The 16,219-nt window shown below is 36.4% G+C and overlaps 1 long non-coding RNA gene across 1 annotated transcript; it reads right to left on the bottom strand.

The window, feature by feature from the left end:
• Positions 1 to 4,132: 4,132 nt before the first annotated feature.
• On the bottom strand, positions 4,133 to 7,787 carry LOC142614126 (uncharacterized). Its single transcript, XR_012840365.1, has 3 exons — positions 7,605 to 7,787; positions 5,353 to 5,508; positions 4,133 to 4,618 (listed from the first exon to the last, which is right to left on the bottom strand). It is a non-coding gene; the product is annotated as an uncharacterized LOC142614126 (long non-coding RNA).
• Between the last annotated feature and the right edge of the window lie 8,432 nt (positions 7,788 to 16,219).

The raw sequence follows: 16,219 nt of genomic DNA, 5'->3' as shown, positions 1-16,219 counted from the left end.
AAATCTTAATATGCAATAGTATTTAGAACTCATAACTACTTATCCATCCATATCAACAACAAGCTAACCTAAAAATAAAAAACCTACTGATCCATTGATTAGCTTAATTGATAAAAATTGTTGTCGCTTGATAAAAGATTTAGGATCAAATTTCACTTACATATTAAAAGGAAATCTATTAGTGTCTTGACATGATGTTAAATTGGCTAGCAAAAAATTTAAGTTTCAAAATAAGATTGAACTTATCTTGTCTATCCTGCTAACAATGTTGGTTGGATAATTTGTCATTCAACACTAATGTATTCATTTTTGGCCCTGCAGAATGATACGTAGCAGTTGCCAAAATCTTTTTTTTTTTTTTCTTAGTTGAGGAGTCAATCCTAAACATCTTCCCTTAAAACACCAAGATGTGTTGGTTTTGACTATAAGGATTTTGGCCGTAGTAGCCCAACTTGACAATTCTTATGCAGGATATTATTATTGGGAATGTGAAAAAGTAATTTACTTTTTTGACAACTTTTTTAATTTCTCATAAAAAGTTTTTAAAAATTGATAATTAATGTATGCTTGAAGGGCATACATTAACCGGATTATTATTATTATTATCATTATTATCATTTGAGTACATCCAAAAATCATTTACTTTTCTTTGATAATTATCAGAAAATGATACACTACTGTCTATTGCCTTGTCAGCTAACCATTTTATATAACAGATAAGGAATATAGAGGACATTCCAGGAGCCTCTTAGAGTCAATATTTTGATTATTTTAAACTCTAGTGAGACAATTTTCAATGTCAAAATCTTGGAAGACAAGCAATTGCATGATGACTGGACAGACAATCAGCTACATGCTTTTAACTGTTGCAATAATAATTGTACAAGCAGCTAGATTAAATGTTGGCTTGACCATTTATTTTGCAGAAATACGCGACTCTCATTACAGGTTAAGAGTTTAATGTGTTAATTCCAAGCTCATAACTCTGCACACCAGCTGGGGCTAGCTTCAAGTTTTTGTCATGGATTGAGTTTGGAATATTTATGACGATTGTATATGAGATATGAAGCTGCATAATTGTGATATTAATTCATAAACTGCTTTTTTAGAGCATTCTCATCAGGTGTGCCAAATGCCAAATATTTGGCATTTGGCACACGAAACACCAAAAACAGAGCATCATGAAGTGTATTAAATGTGTCAAAATTTTGAGACATACTACAGTACACTCTCATCTTTGGCACAGTACGGACAAATATGTCACATGGTTTTGTTATTTTTTTATTCACCGTTTCTCTCTCATTCACTCAGACTCTCTCTCTCTTTTCTCTCATCTGGAACTTCTTCTTTCTTCCCACCATTTCTTCTTTCTCACTAATCTCACCAAAGCCACCAATCTCGCCGAAGATGCCGATATCGCCGCCGATCTCGCTACCATATTCGTCTGGATCGTCCTCCACAGCTCCCTCTTCTCTCTCATCCTCAAGCCGCTGTTGAAACCGATCTCGCCTAACGCCACCTGAAGCCGATCTTGCCCAAAGCCACCTCGAGTTGCTGAAGCTAATCTCCCCTGGAGCTGCCGATCTCACCTGGAGATGTCTCGCCTAGAGCCACCAACGTCTTCTCTCTCCACCTCACCGATCTCTCTTTCTCTCTCTCTTGGTGCTTGTGGCAATGTTTATAATAATGGTTGGTTGATTTTGGTTGTTGTTGGTTGTTTGATTTTGGTTGGTGGTGATGGATTTGTAACAATGGTGGGATGTGTGGTGGGTTTGTATCAGTGGTGGGCTGTGGTGGGGGTGGCACCGTGGCAGTGAGTTTGTGGAAGTGACCGTAGAAATACATTTATATGGTGGGTTTTTTTTTAATGTTATTTTAATATTTGTATATATTATTTTAATGTTTAGAATCAATAAATAGAAGATGGGATAAATGGTGAATTGTAAAATGGTGTGTTAAAATAATAAAGTAGGTCTTAGGTGTGTCAAAATGACATTTTTTTATAAGAGAGCTGATGAGAATGCTCTTATGATGATTGTATATGAGATATGGAAAAATTATTGAATATTTCGGGAGTACCATAAATGCGTACTCCCACCTCTCATATAAATTGTGGGTTCAACTATAAATTTAATTAGTAAGACCCACAATTATGTGAGAGGAAGAAGTATGCATTTATGATATTTCGTAGTACCCAATAATTACCCATGAGATATGAGGTTGGAATATTTGTGATATTAATTCATAAACTTCTTTTTTGGCTTCTCATGTATTTGTGTGGTAGTGTAAATAATTTTCATGATGCTGAAATACGTTGAATCAAACCAAAAAAACATTGAGATATGAGGCTTCTCATGTAAGCAGTTTATGAATTAATATCACAAAGCTTTATGCATACATTAACCAAAGTAACATTAGGGTAGTTGATTCCTTTCTCTATGGAAAAGCCAATTTGAGTTGTCGATTTTTTATCCTTCCACTCCCTTAAGTTGATTAGTAATCTGATTGATCCTCTCCTCAATCGCTCATTTTCTAGGCTACTCCAATTCACACCAAACATAATACCTTCTCAATGTCTTACAAAGGAGGGGTGATTTTTGTAATAGTGAAATTTGTTGTGGAAACAGACCTTCAAATAGCACTTTCCCACAAAATTCATTGTAAAAGTATTATGGGCTTTATAAAGATTTAGAAAACAGATAGTATCTATATTTTTTAATAAATTCAGATTTAAAATAAGTATTTTCGAACAAAACCTATACATTCGTATTCTCAAGTGTATCGAAATGAATCAAATGGATTGAAATGGACTAAAGTTAACCGAAATAAATTGAAATACTACAAGAGTATAGTAACAATAAATGCTACCCTTTAGTTTTTAGATATTATATAGATGAATGTGTTCCATGAATAGCTTATCGAAATAACTCTTTTTGGAGAAATTATAAGGTTCTCATGATGGACAAGTGACATAGTCCACCATTCCATTAAAAGACTCTCACCTGTTTAAAATTGCTGAGATAGAAAAAAAATTTAAACAAAAATTAATTACTGACTCAGCAATTTTAAACAAGTGAGAGTCTTTTAGTAGAATGGTAGACAAGTGACGTGGTCCACTAAAAGACTATATAATTTCTCCTATTTTTGGGCTCATCTGGTGTCTACTCTATACGAAGGTGCATTTGGTATGTTAGATGACCTTGGAGTAACTGCTTCAAAGGTGAGAAACTTTTGATTATCAAAGTTAGGAGATTCCCGAATGATGGACGCCCCCCTAGTTCTAACCTCTCTTTTGTTGCCTGCAATGGCATATAAAAAAGTATTATTTAGTTTAGGAGCAAATTTCATTTTTTGTTTCTTGTGCCCAAAAGGTTTGAATGAAGTGGCCCAATCACTTCCAAATTTTGGACATTGCAATCGAATTTCAACTTTAAAATCTCTTGACAACAAATTATAAAATAGACTAGACCATTACCCACATCAACCAAATATTTATTTCAATAGAAGGTACCACTATTTAAAGGTGTAGTGATATATGTTTAATAAAAATTAGATATCCTATACCTCAAGACAGTTAAATTCTACCATCAAATTAATGTGATAGTGATCCTTCCTGCAAATTCAAAGCTCCTTATAATACAATTTCAAACAACAAAGGAATGTAAATGTGGCATATTGGGTTTTGGCATATAGGTTCAGATAATTTTAAAAAGTGGTTTAAAACTTTACTCAAGAGAAGCAACACAAAATACCCAAAAGTAAGTATTTTGCCCCATACCACAAAAAGTTAGTCCCATAAATACCAGTGAAACATACCTTATAACACAAGTCAGTACTTTGCCCCACTTTAGACATCTTCACTAGAAAAAAGGGCCATAGAATGGATCAATTAGAAGGAAAACATTAAGAAAAGTAGCAGGATTTGCCAAAAAACAACCAGGAAAAACAACATAAACAAACTAAAAAACTCATAATGCATATCATAGTTTAACTAAAAAACTAATAATAAGAGTAGGGAGAGAAAGAAGAGTTAATGGATCTATACAGTGGCATTACAAACAGTATCACACTTAGCCATATCATTGTTTCAACTCCCTCTTAACCCAAAAAAAAGTGTAAGATCAAAAGTCATGCAATATAAAACTTTCATCCAATGTTGTGTACTATAGCAAATTCATCTAGAGCTTACCTGCATCTATGGCATTACAATTAACACAGTAAATGCACCATAAGCTACTAAAATGTCTCTGAAAATTTTATCCATAATGGATATTACATAATGCTATCTATAATCAATAATCAGTTCAAAGTGTATTTCAGGAATTGATAAAATTAAGCTGCAAACAAGACACATGCTCTTATGCTTGGCTGAATTGCTTTCAGCACAATGCATGAAAAGCTTCCCAATTTACTTCACACATTCAACTTATCCTAACCACCCTGCATGACAAAGTCATAGTCCTTGATGAGTTAGAAGGAAATGTAATATAAGGCTACCATAAAAACTCTAGATGGTGATTCATATAATAACTTTTGTTCAGCATAGCTCCCTGCTTGAACTCTGCTCCTCTTGATTGATATCCTTAAACTCTTCCTAGAACTCCTCTAAACTTCCAAACTGCATTGAACTAGAAATTATATATTCAAGAAATGTTCATAATCAATTACTATAACATACTCTTAAGGAATCAAATGACTAAAGAAGCATGCAACAAGTTATTGTAGTGAAAAATAAGCATATGAATTGCATTTTCACAGAACCAATAATATATTAGTCATTGCATAGAGAAACAAACATATATTCCTATTCACTCCAATTCCAAGAACCACCAATTGCAGGTCAAATTAGCCAAAAGGCTCCTTGTTGTAACATACTAATTATCAAATTAGATAAACATAAACATAGAATTTTCAAAATCAACATCAAACTCTCAGATCAAAACCACAAAATCTGCATCAATACTAACTCATATGATACATTGAGAGGCATCAATTTTAAAGAATTCAGAACCTAAGATACCTCAATACACAAAAAATAAATCAAAACAGTAGAGCATTCATTTTTTTTTCTTGGGAAACAAACAGAGTTAAAGAGAGAGGACTTGTAAACAAACAGAGTTAGGATCTGCCATGTTAATAATTCTAACATCTCTTTCAGTTTTGAAAGTTTTCCAAACATATCACTCAACCCATTATTCAGCGGATTGTTACCAAGATTTCTACACCCATCAACAAAAGAGAGAGAGAGAGAGAGAGAAACAGTGAGGCTAAAAAACTAGAATAGTGAACATTATATCACTCATACTAGAATAATGAAGAAACATATTATTACACTTTTGCAGCAGACTATACCTTATAAATGCTCTCTTTGAAAGAAATACATACTCCAAAAATGAGTCAATGCTTGAATCTTTGTGAGGTCTTCTATGGTAGCCTTCCTAGTTTTTTTGACTGGTATCCTTGCACCCATCTTATTTAAGTAATCAGCAATTTCCTTTGGTAAGTGGCCTGGAAAGACTTACCATTTAAGAGAGACATTTTTACAAAGATGAAAACTAAAGGATTGCAATCCATAATCAGAAATTTGAAATCCACAAATATGATCGGACCCTGCCAAGTAGTTTCAGACTCATTGCAATGCTTTGCAAGTAAGATTCAGACATAAAGCTACACAAGTTTCTGTATTCTACCGAAACTACAAGATTCACAACAAGAACACATTTATTCCAATATCCGCTAGACAATAGAATGCTACAATCAGAGATTGATTCTTCAATAACAAACTATTCAGAGTTTTAATTCTCGTATTATATTTGTTCCTCTTTAATTTTCTTTGAATTTTTTGGGGTAAAACTATTGCTCTTTCTGAAATCAAAGGCATATAGACATTAACCACCAAGGTTCCACATAAGCATGAAATTTTCATTCATTTTCTCAGTAAACAAACAGAGAAAAAGAGAAAAGTTACCTTGAGCAAAGTGAGTGTTAGAATTAGTGCCCTTAAATCCTATTGTATGATGCTATGTATGATATTATGTATGACATTATGTATGACATGATGTATGACTTAATATTGTGATTGATAAAGTTATTTTATTATTATCTAAAATAATAATTACATGAATATAGGACATTATCATGTAGTCCATGAGATGCATTGTATGTGATTTATGTGAAAAGTCACAGAAGATGTAAATCACAAGTTCTTTGTACACTCAGAATTTATAGTTCGTAGTCGGTGATGAAATTGGGCATTTCATCTGCGAAGACTATAACGTGTCAACTAAGATGATTTGTCTTGATCATGGAAGTGGAAACTTCTAGTTGATATGTTGATTTGTTTTAAGAGTTAAAACACATTGAACTGGACCGCTGTGAGATTTATTATTCTCCTAACGACTGTCAAATGAATAATAAATCTCACGACTTCTATTTGCATGAACTCTTAATCCTGAGAGAATAATGGACCTGATCATGAAGTGTAGGTTGCTTTGATATATCAGGAGTGAGACCTGAAGTGACGGTCAAAACCTCAGTATGTTGGGCAGCCACATTTAGTGTTGATGGAACATATATTCTCAATATGGAATTCATAGTCTCTTGATAGAGATATAAAATATTCCCTTGAGATAAGTTTAATGGTTTCAGTTATTCAGAGAGTTAGACCTAACCACTTTAGTAAGAAATTACTAAAGTATATATATTTATGAAATTGGATTCATAAATATATAATGAATAACTTTAAAGAATTAAACCGGGTACTCAAGGATAAGATGTAGTAATTTACAAAGTGACAGTCTACGTTTATGACTTTGTGTTACTACGAATATTTTATGAAGGGGTTACGTGTATAATAAAATCTTGGGATATAATTTATTAATAAGGCCTAGAGTGCAATTATATTTATATAGTGGTATTAAATATAATTAATGGTAACTTTGGACTTGTCAAGAGTTGACGGAAAGGCCCAAGGCCCATTGGAGCTAGTGTCTTATTGGTCCCTTTTGGTCCCACTCCAAGCCACACACTAAAGCCCAATTGGAAAGGCCCAATAGGCCAGCCCAATTAGATAATCAGTTAGTTATAAAGGGAGAAACATACAGAATTTTTATAAAAAGAGTTTAGAAAAGAAAAAGAAACGGTGTGTGAGAAAGTGTGAGACACACTTTCATTCTCCCTTTTGAAAAACTGATTGAGAGACCACACATCTTGGGCGTAAAGTGGAATTGGAGTGAAGATTAAAAGTGTTCCCAAGTGCTTCTAATCTTTGTTTTGAATTTCTCCACACCAAGGTACGCTATCTTGTTCTTAAATTCTGAAATTTATGTAGTGCACGTTATCAATCATGAATGAAATAGATCATAGTTCGTTGCTTCCGCTGTGGGTTTTGTATGAGATACAAAACCAGAATTTTTCCTTCAGTGAGTTCCCCTAAATTCATTGGCTCCACAGTGTAATTAGCAAATGTAGAATTCACACAAAATTTTCTCAATCAAACCAATAAATCAATAAAGTAATCAACTAACAATTAGTAATAGGAAATGTAATTTCATTCAAAAAAATTTCTTGAGAAACAAACAGAGAGTTAAATAGATTAGAGAGACCTGTAATCCAATGAAGAAGCGGCAGAGCTGAGATAGCCAACAACCGCACCTCTGCTAGTTGTTGGAGATGAGATTGCCAATGAGATCATCGTCTAAGCTAATTGTCAACCACTGCGCCTCAGCTCTTTGAGTTTTCTCAGAGAGAGAGAGAGAGAGGAGATCTAAAAATCAACAAAAATGAGTTTTCTCACTGAACAAAAACTCATTTTTATGCTTTTATTTTGAGCTTTGGCCTTCATTTCAAGGGTGAAATATTTGGGGACAATTATTTTGGGGGTTGTGTCGAAAAATGTAATATTTGGAGCTCAATCTCGCACGTGGGAGAGCTATAACTAGGCTGCCGGGTTTTTATAACACATAGGAAGAGACCTTTTAAATTCTAGACTTGTTGGTTATAAAACCCGTCTTTTCCTAATATAGTGTCTCAAGTGTGGAGAAATTACCCCATGCTTGTGAATGCCATAGATTGTTTCACTAGGGAGGCAGAAAAATGGAATAGGAATCAGTTTGGGAATGTTTTTGTGAAGAAAAAAAAAAAAAAAATATATATATATATATATATATATATATATATATATATATATATTATGGCTTGATTAAATGGCATTCAACGGGCTATGGTAGTTAGACCCTCAAATTTCCTTCTTACTTTAGAGGGAGAGTTGCTAAAAGAGCTTGACACTGTGTTGAATCAAGAGGAAGAGATTTGGGCTCTAAAATCTCGAGTTAATTAGATGATCCAAGGAGATCAGAATACTGCATTCTATCATGTGTCTACCCTAGTTAGGAGGAAGAGGAATAAGATTTTGGCAATCAAAGATTTAGTGGGGGAGTGGCTGTATAAGGAAAATGAATTAAAGATTTCATCAGGAGTGGTTTTAATAACATGTATACCTTCTCCTTATATAGTGCTTCTTGGTCAACACCCATTGCAACTAGCTGGCAGGGCAGATTGTCAGATGAGGAAAAGGAGAGCATTGGTGGGGATGCCTCGGTGGAAGAGATAAAATCTGCATTGTGGTCTCTCAAGGCCTTCAAAGCCCCGGGCCCGAATGGGTTACATGCGAGATTCTTCCACAGATTTTGGTTGATTGTTGGCAACTCAGTGATTTATATGGTGAAAAAGGTGTTTGTAGAGAGAAAAGGGCCAGATTTTTTTAATAGGACTCACATTGCTCTTATTCCAAAGATTCAGGGACCGGAAACTTAGGTAACTACAGGCCAATCAGTTTATGCAATACAATTTATAAAGTGGTCACAAAATCATTGTTGCTATACTAAGGCCTCATTTGGAGAAGATTATTTCCCCTTTCCAAACAGTGTTTGTTCCAGGAAGGAAGGGCATTGATAATGCAATCATAGTGCAAGAGATTATTCACACTCTCAGTACACAAAAAAAAAAGGAAAAGTAGGGAATATGGCTCTGAAAATTGATTTGGAGAAAGCGTATGATAAGCTTGAGTGGAGTTTTATTAGAGATATGTTAATTAGAGCCAATCTGATTGATATCACTATGAGTTGTGTGTCCACGGTCTCAACTTCAATATTGGTCGACGGTGAACCCTTAGATCCGATTTATCCATCAAGGGGGATCAGGCAAGGAGACCCTTTATCCCCGTATCTATTTATCCTTTATATGGATTACCTTGGTCAGCTTATCCTAGAAAAATGTGAGGCAAAGATGTGGCAACTTGTTAAGGCTTCCCAAAGCGGTCCTGCCTTTTCGCACCTGTTTTTTGCGGATGATTTAGTGTTATTTGGGAAGGTAGATGGGTTGAATTGCTCCACAATCAGAGATGTCATTGATGATTTCTGCAACATGTTAGGGCAATCAGTGAGTATCACTAAATCAAGAGCTTTCTTTTCTCCAAATGTGGATAGAGATACAAGAGAGTCGTTGTACGATATCCTTGGGTTCGCATCCACTCCCTCACTTGGTAAATACCTTGGATTTCCCATTAAGCATTCGGGTACACCCTCCCATGAAGTCAATTACATTTTGGATAGGGTCAAACAAAAGCAAGCGGGGTGGAAAGCAAATATGCTCTCCTTTTCTGGCCGAGCTATTCTAATTCAAGCTTCATCGAAATCCATCCCATCTTACATTATGCAAGGCACTTATCTGCCAGGAAGAATTTTGGATGGCATTGATCGGGTTAATGGAAATTTTCTATGGGGCTCATCGAAGACTTCGAAGAAAGTTCAATGGGTCAGTTGGCATAAGGTTACAAAGCCTAAAGAGGAAGGTGGGTTGGGTTTATAGGAGGCAAAGGGCAGAAATACTGCATTCCTTGCTAAGTTAACCAGGAGGCTTCACACAGAAGAAGATGCATTGTGGGCTTAAGTTCTTAAATGAAAGTACAGCAGCAATAGAAGAATTCATGCAGCCAATTCAAATCGATTGCCTTGTTCTCACATTTGGATAGCCATTTAAAAGGGCATGGAGACTTTTAATAAAGGTAGCATGTGGGTGATTGATAGGGGCAGCAAACTCAGCTTTTCGCTAGGTAATTGGACACGCAAAGACCCTTTATGCCAGATGATCCATGACCCTCTAACCTAAGAAGTAAGTCAATGGGAAGTAAAAGACATTCTGACAGATGCAGGTTGGGATTGGAATTAAATTCCCTTTGATCTTCCTACTGACATTAAATCGATCTTTCAAGCTATTCCTATGTCTATAGAGGGTGGAGGAAGGGATAGACTAGCTTGGGTAGGTAATGCTAGAGGTATGTTTGATCTTAAAAGTGCTTATTCACTTGCTAGGGAGGTTGATACTATGCACCCCATTAATGCTAGCTGGATTTGGAAATCTGAGACACTACCTAAGATTAAATCTTTCTTATTGAGGTGTGTTCATAATAGCATAGGTGTCAAGACTTGCCTTGCAAAAAGGGGAATGGCGGTTGATGAGGGGTGTCCCATCTGTCAAAGAGAACTAGAAACCATCTTGCATGCTCTTTGATATTTTCATAGAGCCAAACAAGTATGGATTCAGTTAGGAGTTAAGGAAACAAATAGAGATTTTTGGATGAGCAATATGCAGGAATGACTTCAGTCCAATGGGAGAGTAAGCAGCAGCTACATTCAAGGGAAGCCACAGTGGTGAATTACCTTTAACTTTGCTGTGTGGAGTCTGTGGAGAAGCAGAAACTTGTATGTTTTCAAAAGAAAAAGCCCAAACCTGAATCTGCTTTCAGAAATCTATAACCAAACGCTGGAATTTCTGTATTATGTGTGTTCACCTAAGAATCCAGTCCAAAAAATTAATAGAAGAATCAGGTGGGAGAAACCTCTAGCAGGGTGGAAGAAGTTGAACATGGATGGGTCGTCTATGAGCAGTATGGAGCGGGCTGGCTGTGGGGGCATCATCAGAGATGAACATGGCAGCTGGGTTGTGGGCTTCACCAAGCACATTGGTTCAACAAATAGCTTTGTGGTTGAACTCTGGGGGCTGAGGGATGGTCTGATGCTTTGTTGCAACATGAATATATCTTACTTATTGTTGAGCTTGATGCAAAAATGGTTGTGGATGTGTTTAAAAATTCTGACCATGTAAACTATATAATTTCCCCTATATTGGATGACTGCAAGCGTTTGGCGTCCAGATTCCTACAAATTCAGTTCAGCTACTGTTTCTTCCAGGCCCACTGGGGTGCTGATATGTTAGCTAGAATATGTGCTAATCAAGAGGCTGAGTTCATCTTGTTTTCTAGTCTGCCTATGGACTTGTGTAACGCCTTGGAGGATGACTATAATGGAGTTTACTCCAACAGACTTTGTACTGATTTTGTTGTTTAGTTTTTTAATGCTATCGTCTGTTCAACCAAAAAAAGAAATGGTTCATTTTGGGGGACAAATGTTTGTTTACACGATTTTCAAGAAACCCTCAAAATAATTGCGTCAAAACATGTCAAGTTTGTTGTAGTTTCGACTAGAGGTGCATAGTTATGGACCATCAAAAAATCCAAACTGGAGTAAATAATACAGTAGCTAAAAGTTCACACTAATTGAGATATGACAGGAAAGCAGAAACTAATTGAGGCACCTGGTTCCCACCAAATAACATAGATATGAAATACCCATCGTTATAAGTAATAAATCATCCAACATGCAGGCAGAGGAAAACATTGTCACTTATTTTTATAAACTATAGGATCCTGAAGTTGAAAATATAGGGACATGAAGAGTGACAGAAGTATCCAAAATGGATGCTCAATGAAAAATACAGGAATATTATTTATTTCATGCACTTAAATGTTCACCATTTAGAATAATTAATTAACACACAATTATTCTAGCTTTTCTCTATAACCAAGAGACTCAGATAATAAGTTTGACTCGAAGATATAATTCCTAGTCAAGAAACATTGTTAGTGAAAATTGTAGTTCAGATAGAGTCTTCTGACCCCCTTAGTTAAATATGCAGGAACATTATTAGTATATTACCTATTTATCTCAATTATGTGATTCATGAGATTATTATTGCTAACCACAACTCACCAAATCATAAAGTAATACACACAAGATTTGGTGACAAATTGGGAAACCGATTAGGAACCTCTTCATAGGAAAACCAGGCAATCTACTATAAAATAACAAGTTTACAAGCTGGGAATAGAACTTTTGTGACTAGACTCTACAATCAAAGAGATAACCTTTGTGCACAACAGCTTCAAAATCTTGAACTTTTTTATATGCATCTCTACAAATAATACATCTGCTTCATTAAATAGAACATCCAAGGCACCTTCTTGAAGATTTAATCTATCATAAACTCACCAGAAAAAACACTGTTGTTTCAAGCACCCAAGAACTTTGATCACAAGCACATCTAATAAATTAGCATGGTTTTCTCATGAGAGCACAAGAGGAGGCATGGATTTTTCTCTCAATAGCTGTGGCCTTTCTATGGGTCTCTAACTCAATAAAAATCTTGTTTAATGTGCTCTATATAGATTCTCTAAGTAGGGTTTTGAATGACAGCTGCAACTAAGAATAAATAAAATCAAGATTATGTTTCCAAGATCTTGCTCCAACGATCCTCAAGCAAGGGGTTGTCAGGGGGATAAACACCTTGGGGAGCTTCCTTGAGTAATTAATATAACATATAGAGACACACTTTAACCCAAAAGGCCTAAGCCCAATGGGTATGTGCTCAATTATGTTATATTAATTACTCATTCTTCTCATCTTTATTCAATGTAGGACTTCACTCACACGTGTAACCCAACAATCTCCCCCTCACATGTGAGTCTGCCTCTCTATGGGCTGAATCTCTCTGTGGACAATGAACAAGTCCTACTCACTCTCTCTTGCCTAATGGGCTTTACTTCATCAACGCGTCATCCATGGGTCTCTCGTATGCCATCCATGGGAACCACGTGTCAACCCCACAAGCACATCCATGGGAACTCCGCACGTCCATGTCCATGGGAACCTCGCATCACACCATTATATAGCACCATTAGCAATATTCCTTTGTCGGGTTTTTTTTTTTAAAAAAAATTTCTTCTCCAGAATTTTTGTGTGTGGGCCGTTTAGGCTTTCTCTATCCTCGCTGGGTAGGGACCATGAACACCTCACCACCTTCGCCGCACACCACCGTGGGCTCTGATACCACTTGTCGGGGGGATAAACACCTTGGGGAGCTTCCTTGAGTAATTACTATAACATATAGAAACACACTTTAACCCAAAAGGCCTAAGCCCAATGAGTATGTGCTCAATTATATTATATTAACCACTTATTCTTCTCATCTTTATTCAATGTAGGACTTCACTCACACGTATAACTCAACAATCTCCACCTCACATGTGAGTCTGCCTCTCTATGGGTTTCAAGACCTCTCTGTGGGCCATGAACAAGTCCTACTCACTCCCCTTTGCCTAATGGGCTTTACTTCATCAATGCGTCATCCATGGGTCTCTCGTACGCCATCCATGGGAACAACGTGTCAACCCTGCACGCATATCCATGGGAACTCCACACGTCCATGTCCATGGGAACCTCACATCACACCATTATATAGCACCATTAGCAATATTCCTTTGTTGGGCTTTTTTTTTAAATTTTTTTTCTTCTCTAGAATTTTTGTGTGTGGGCCATTTAGGCTTTCTCTGTCCCCACTGGGTAGGGACCATAAACACCTCACCACCTTCGCCGAACACCACCGTGGGCTCTGATATCACTTGTCGAGGGGATAAACACCTTAGGGAGCTTTCTTGAGTAATTAATATAACATATAGAGACACACTTTAACCCAAAAGGCCTAAGCTCAATGGGTATGTGCTCAATTATGTTATATTAACCACTCATTCTTCTCATCTTTATTCAATGTGGGACCTCACTCACACGTGTAATCCAACAATCTCCCCCTCACATGTGAGTCTGCCTCTCTATGGGCTTCAAGACCTCTCTGTGGGCCATGAACAAGTCCTACTCACTCCCCCTTGCCTAATGGGCTTTACTTCATCAATGCGTCATCCATGGGTCTCTTGTACGCCATCCATGGGAACCATGTGTTAACCCCACACGCACATCCATGGGAACTCTGCATGTCCATGTCCATGGGAACCTCACATCACACCATTATATAGCACCATTAGCAATATTCCTATGTTGGGCTTTTTTTTTAATTTTTTTTTCTTCTCTAGAATTTTTGTGTGTGGGCCGTTTAGGCTTTCTCTGTCCCCGCTGGGTAGGGACCATGAACACCTCACCACATTCGCCGCACACCACTGTGGGCTCTGATACCACTTGTCGAGGGGATAAACACCTTGGGGAACTTCCTTGAGTAATTAATATAACATATAGAAACACACTTTAACCCAAAAGGCCTAAGCTCAATGGGTATGTGCTCAATTATATTATATTAACCACTCATTCTTCTCATCTTTATTCAATGTGGGACTTTACTCACACGTGTAACCCAACAGGGGTAGGTAAGGCTTCTGTGTACTAGCATGAGCAAGTTTTCATCTCGCTTGAGCAAGTTCTTCTACTGCTTGAGCGAGCTTCATCATCTCATGATTAGTCGAGCATAACAAAATTTCACACTAAATATAAAAACATCAAGACTTGAATTTGATGAAAAGAAAAATGTTATGAAATGAAAAACCTGACAATTAACTTTTCCTACACAATGTAGGACCTAATACAAAACCAATAAACCAAGGAAGTAGGAATAGAGGGCATGTCATCACGGCTTTTTCAATAAACGTGGCTTTAGGACAGACCTATAGCCGTGTTCTATAAACGCGGCTTCAAGACATATATATATATATATTTTTTAAACATTTCAGATGGGTCTAAAGCCGCATTTTAAAAACGTGGCTTCAGCCCATTCCAGAAAAACGCAGCTGGAACACCAACAAACGCAGCTATAGACTTGATCTTGGGCTGCGTTCGACTCACGCGGCCATACTTCTAGCGCTGTAGCTGCATTTTAGTGAAACGCGGCTCAAACAGGGTCTCAGGGCGCATTTTTGCAAACACGCCTGGAAAAAACGCAGCCTAAGACCCGCATGTTTTGTAGTGTTTCCAAACGTAATTTTTCTCATGACATTTCAAATTCTATTTTCATTTGGTGATGTTTGCAATTAACATATTCATAACATCACAGTCATCTAAACTAAGATAAAATAAATCAATTGAAGAAATTAAATTTTTTTTTTTTTTTTTTTTTTAAAAAAACTTTCTTCATTTAGGTGACGTTTTCAAAGATAATAACCATTTTAAGAAATCTGAATCTCGTGTAATGAATTTCTATTCAAAGAACTCAAGAGTTTACCTTTACGAAGATTTAAGACCATATTGTCTAAATTAAAAGAATGAAAGAGAAAAGCAATAACTAAGTCTACTAGTTTAGTAATAATGTACTGCGCTACATTCATCAGAATGATGGGGTGGCGGTCTTATAGTGAAGTTGAGCGATGGAATGAATCTTCTGTAACCAATTGCCCTAAAAAATGCCAAATATAAATAGAGAAGAAGATCATGGTCACGTCTTTTTAAGGACATCACACCATTTATGTGCGTGAACTAAATAAATTAAAGGGCTACTGCCGCTACTCCATCCACCAATTCCACTTATGTCTATTTCCTACCATTTATTTTGCTGTAACATTTGTGTATATGGATGTATGTAATTGAGTGTGTAAAATAGGCACTGCCCTTTCTTGAATGCGACATACACTTTAAATATGTAACATATCTAAGGCTAAAGTCAACATCAATGCGGATGTCATAACTCATAATACTAAACGATTTTGGTTATAAAAAAAACTGAGGGTGTACTATGTGTATAAGTGAATGTATGCAATAGACATCTCTCTTGTACTATTTACGATCAGTGGCTGATCTCTGGAGTTTTGAGAATGATAAGACTGTCCCCATTTATTTTTGATAGTTCGTGACTGCTAAAGGCCACAGGGGCACTGAAAAAGAATGAGGTTCAAACCCATACACATACACATGGACAAATGAGTCACAGATGGATGGGAGAAAATGGGGTTTTGTCCCTTTCAGCAAAAACAAGTAGCAAAATATCCATGTTCTGAAACTATTTAGCCATATGCCCCTATTTTGAAACTCGATTTTCTAAAAATCGAGTT

The sequence above is a fragment of the Castanea sativa genome, chromosome 10 (genome assembly GCF_040712315.1).
Source record: "Castanea sativa cultivar Marrone di Chiusa Pesio chromosome 10, ASM4071231v1".
NCBI classification, from domain to species: domain Eukaryota; kingdom Viridiplantae; phylum Streptophyta; class Magnoliopsida; order Fagales; family Fagaceae; genus Castanea; species Castanea sativa.
The sequence above is the reverse complement of the archived record's forward strand: the minus strand, read 5'-3'. Positions and strand labels throughout refer to the sequence as shown.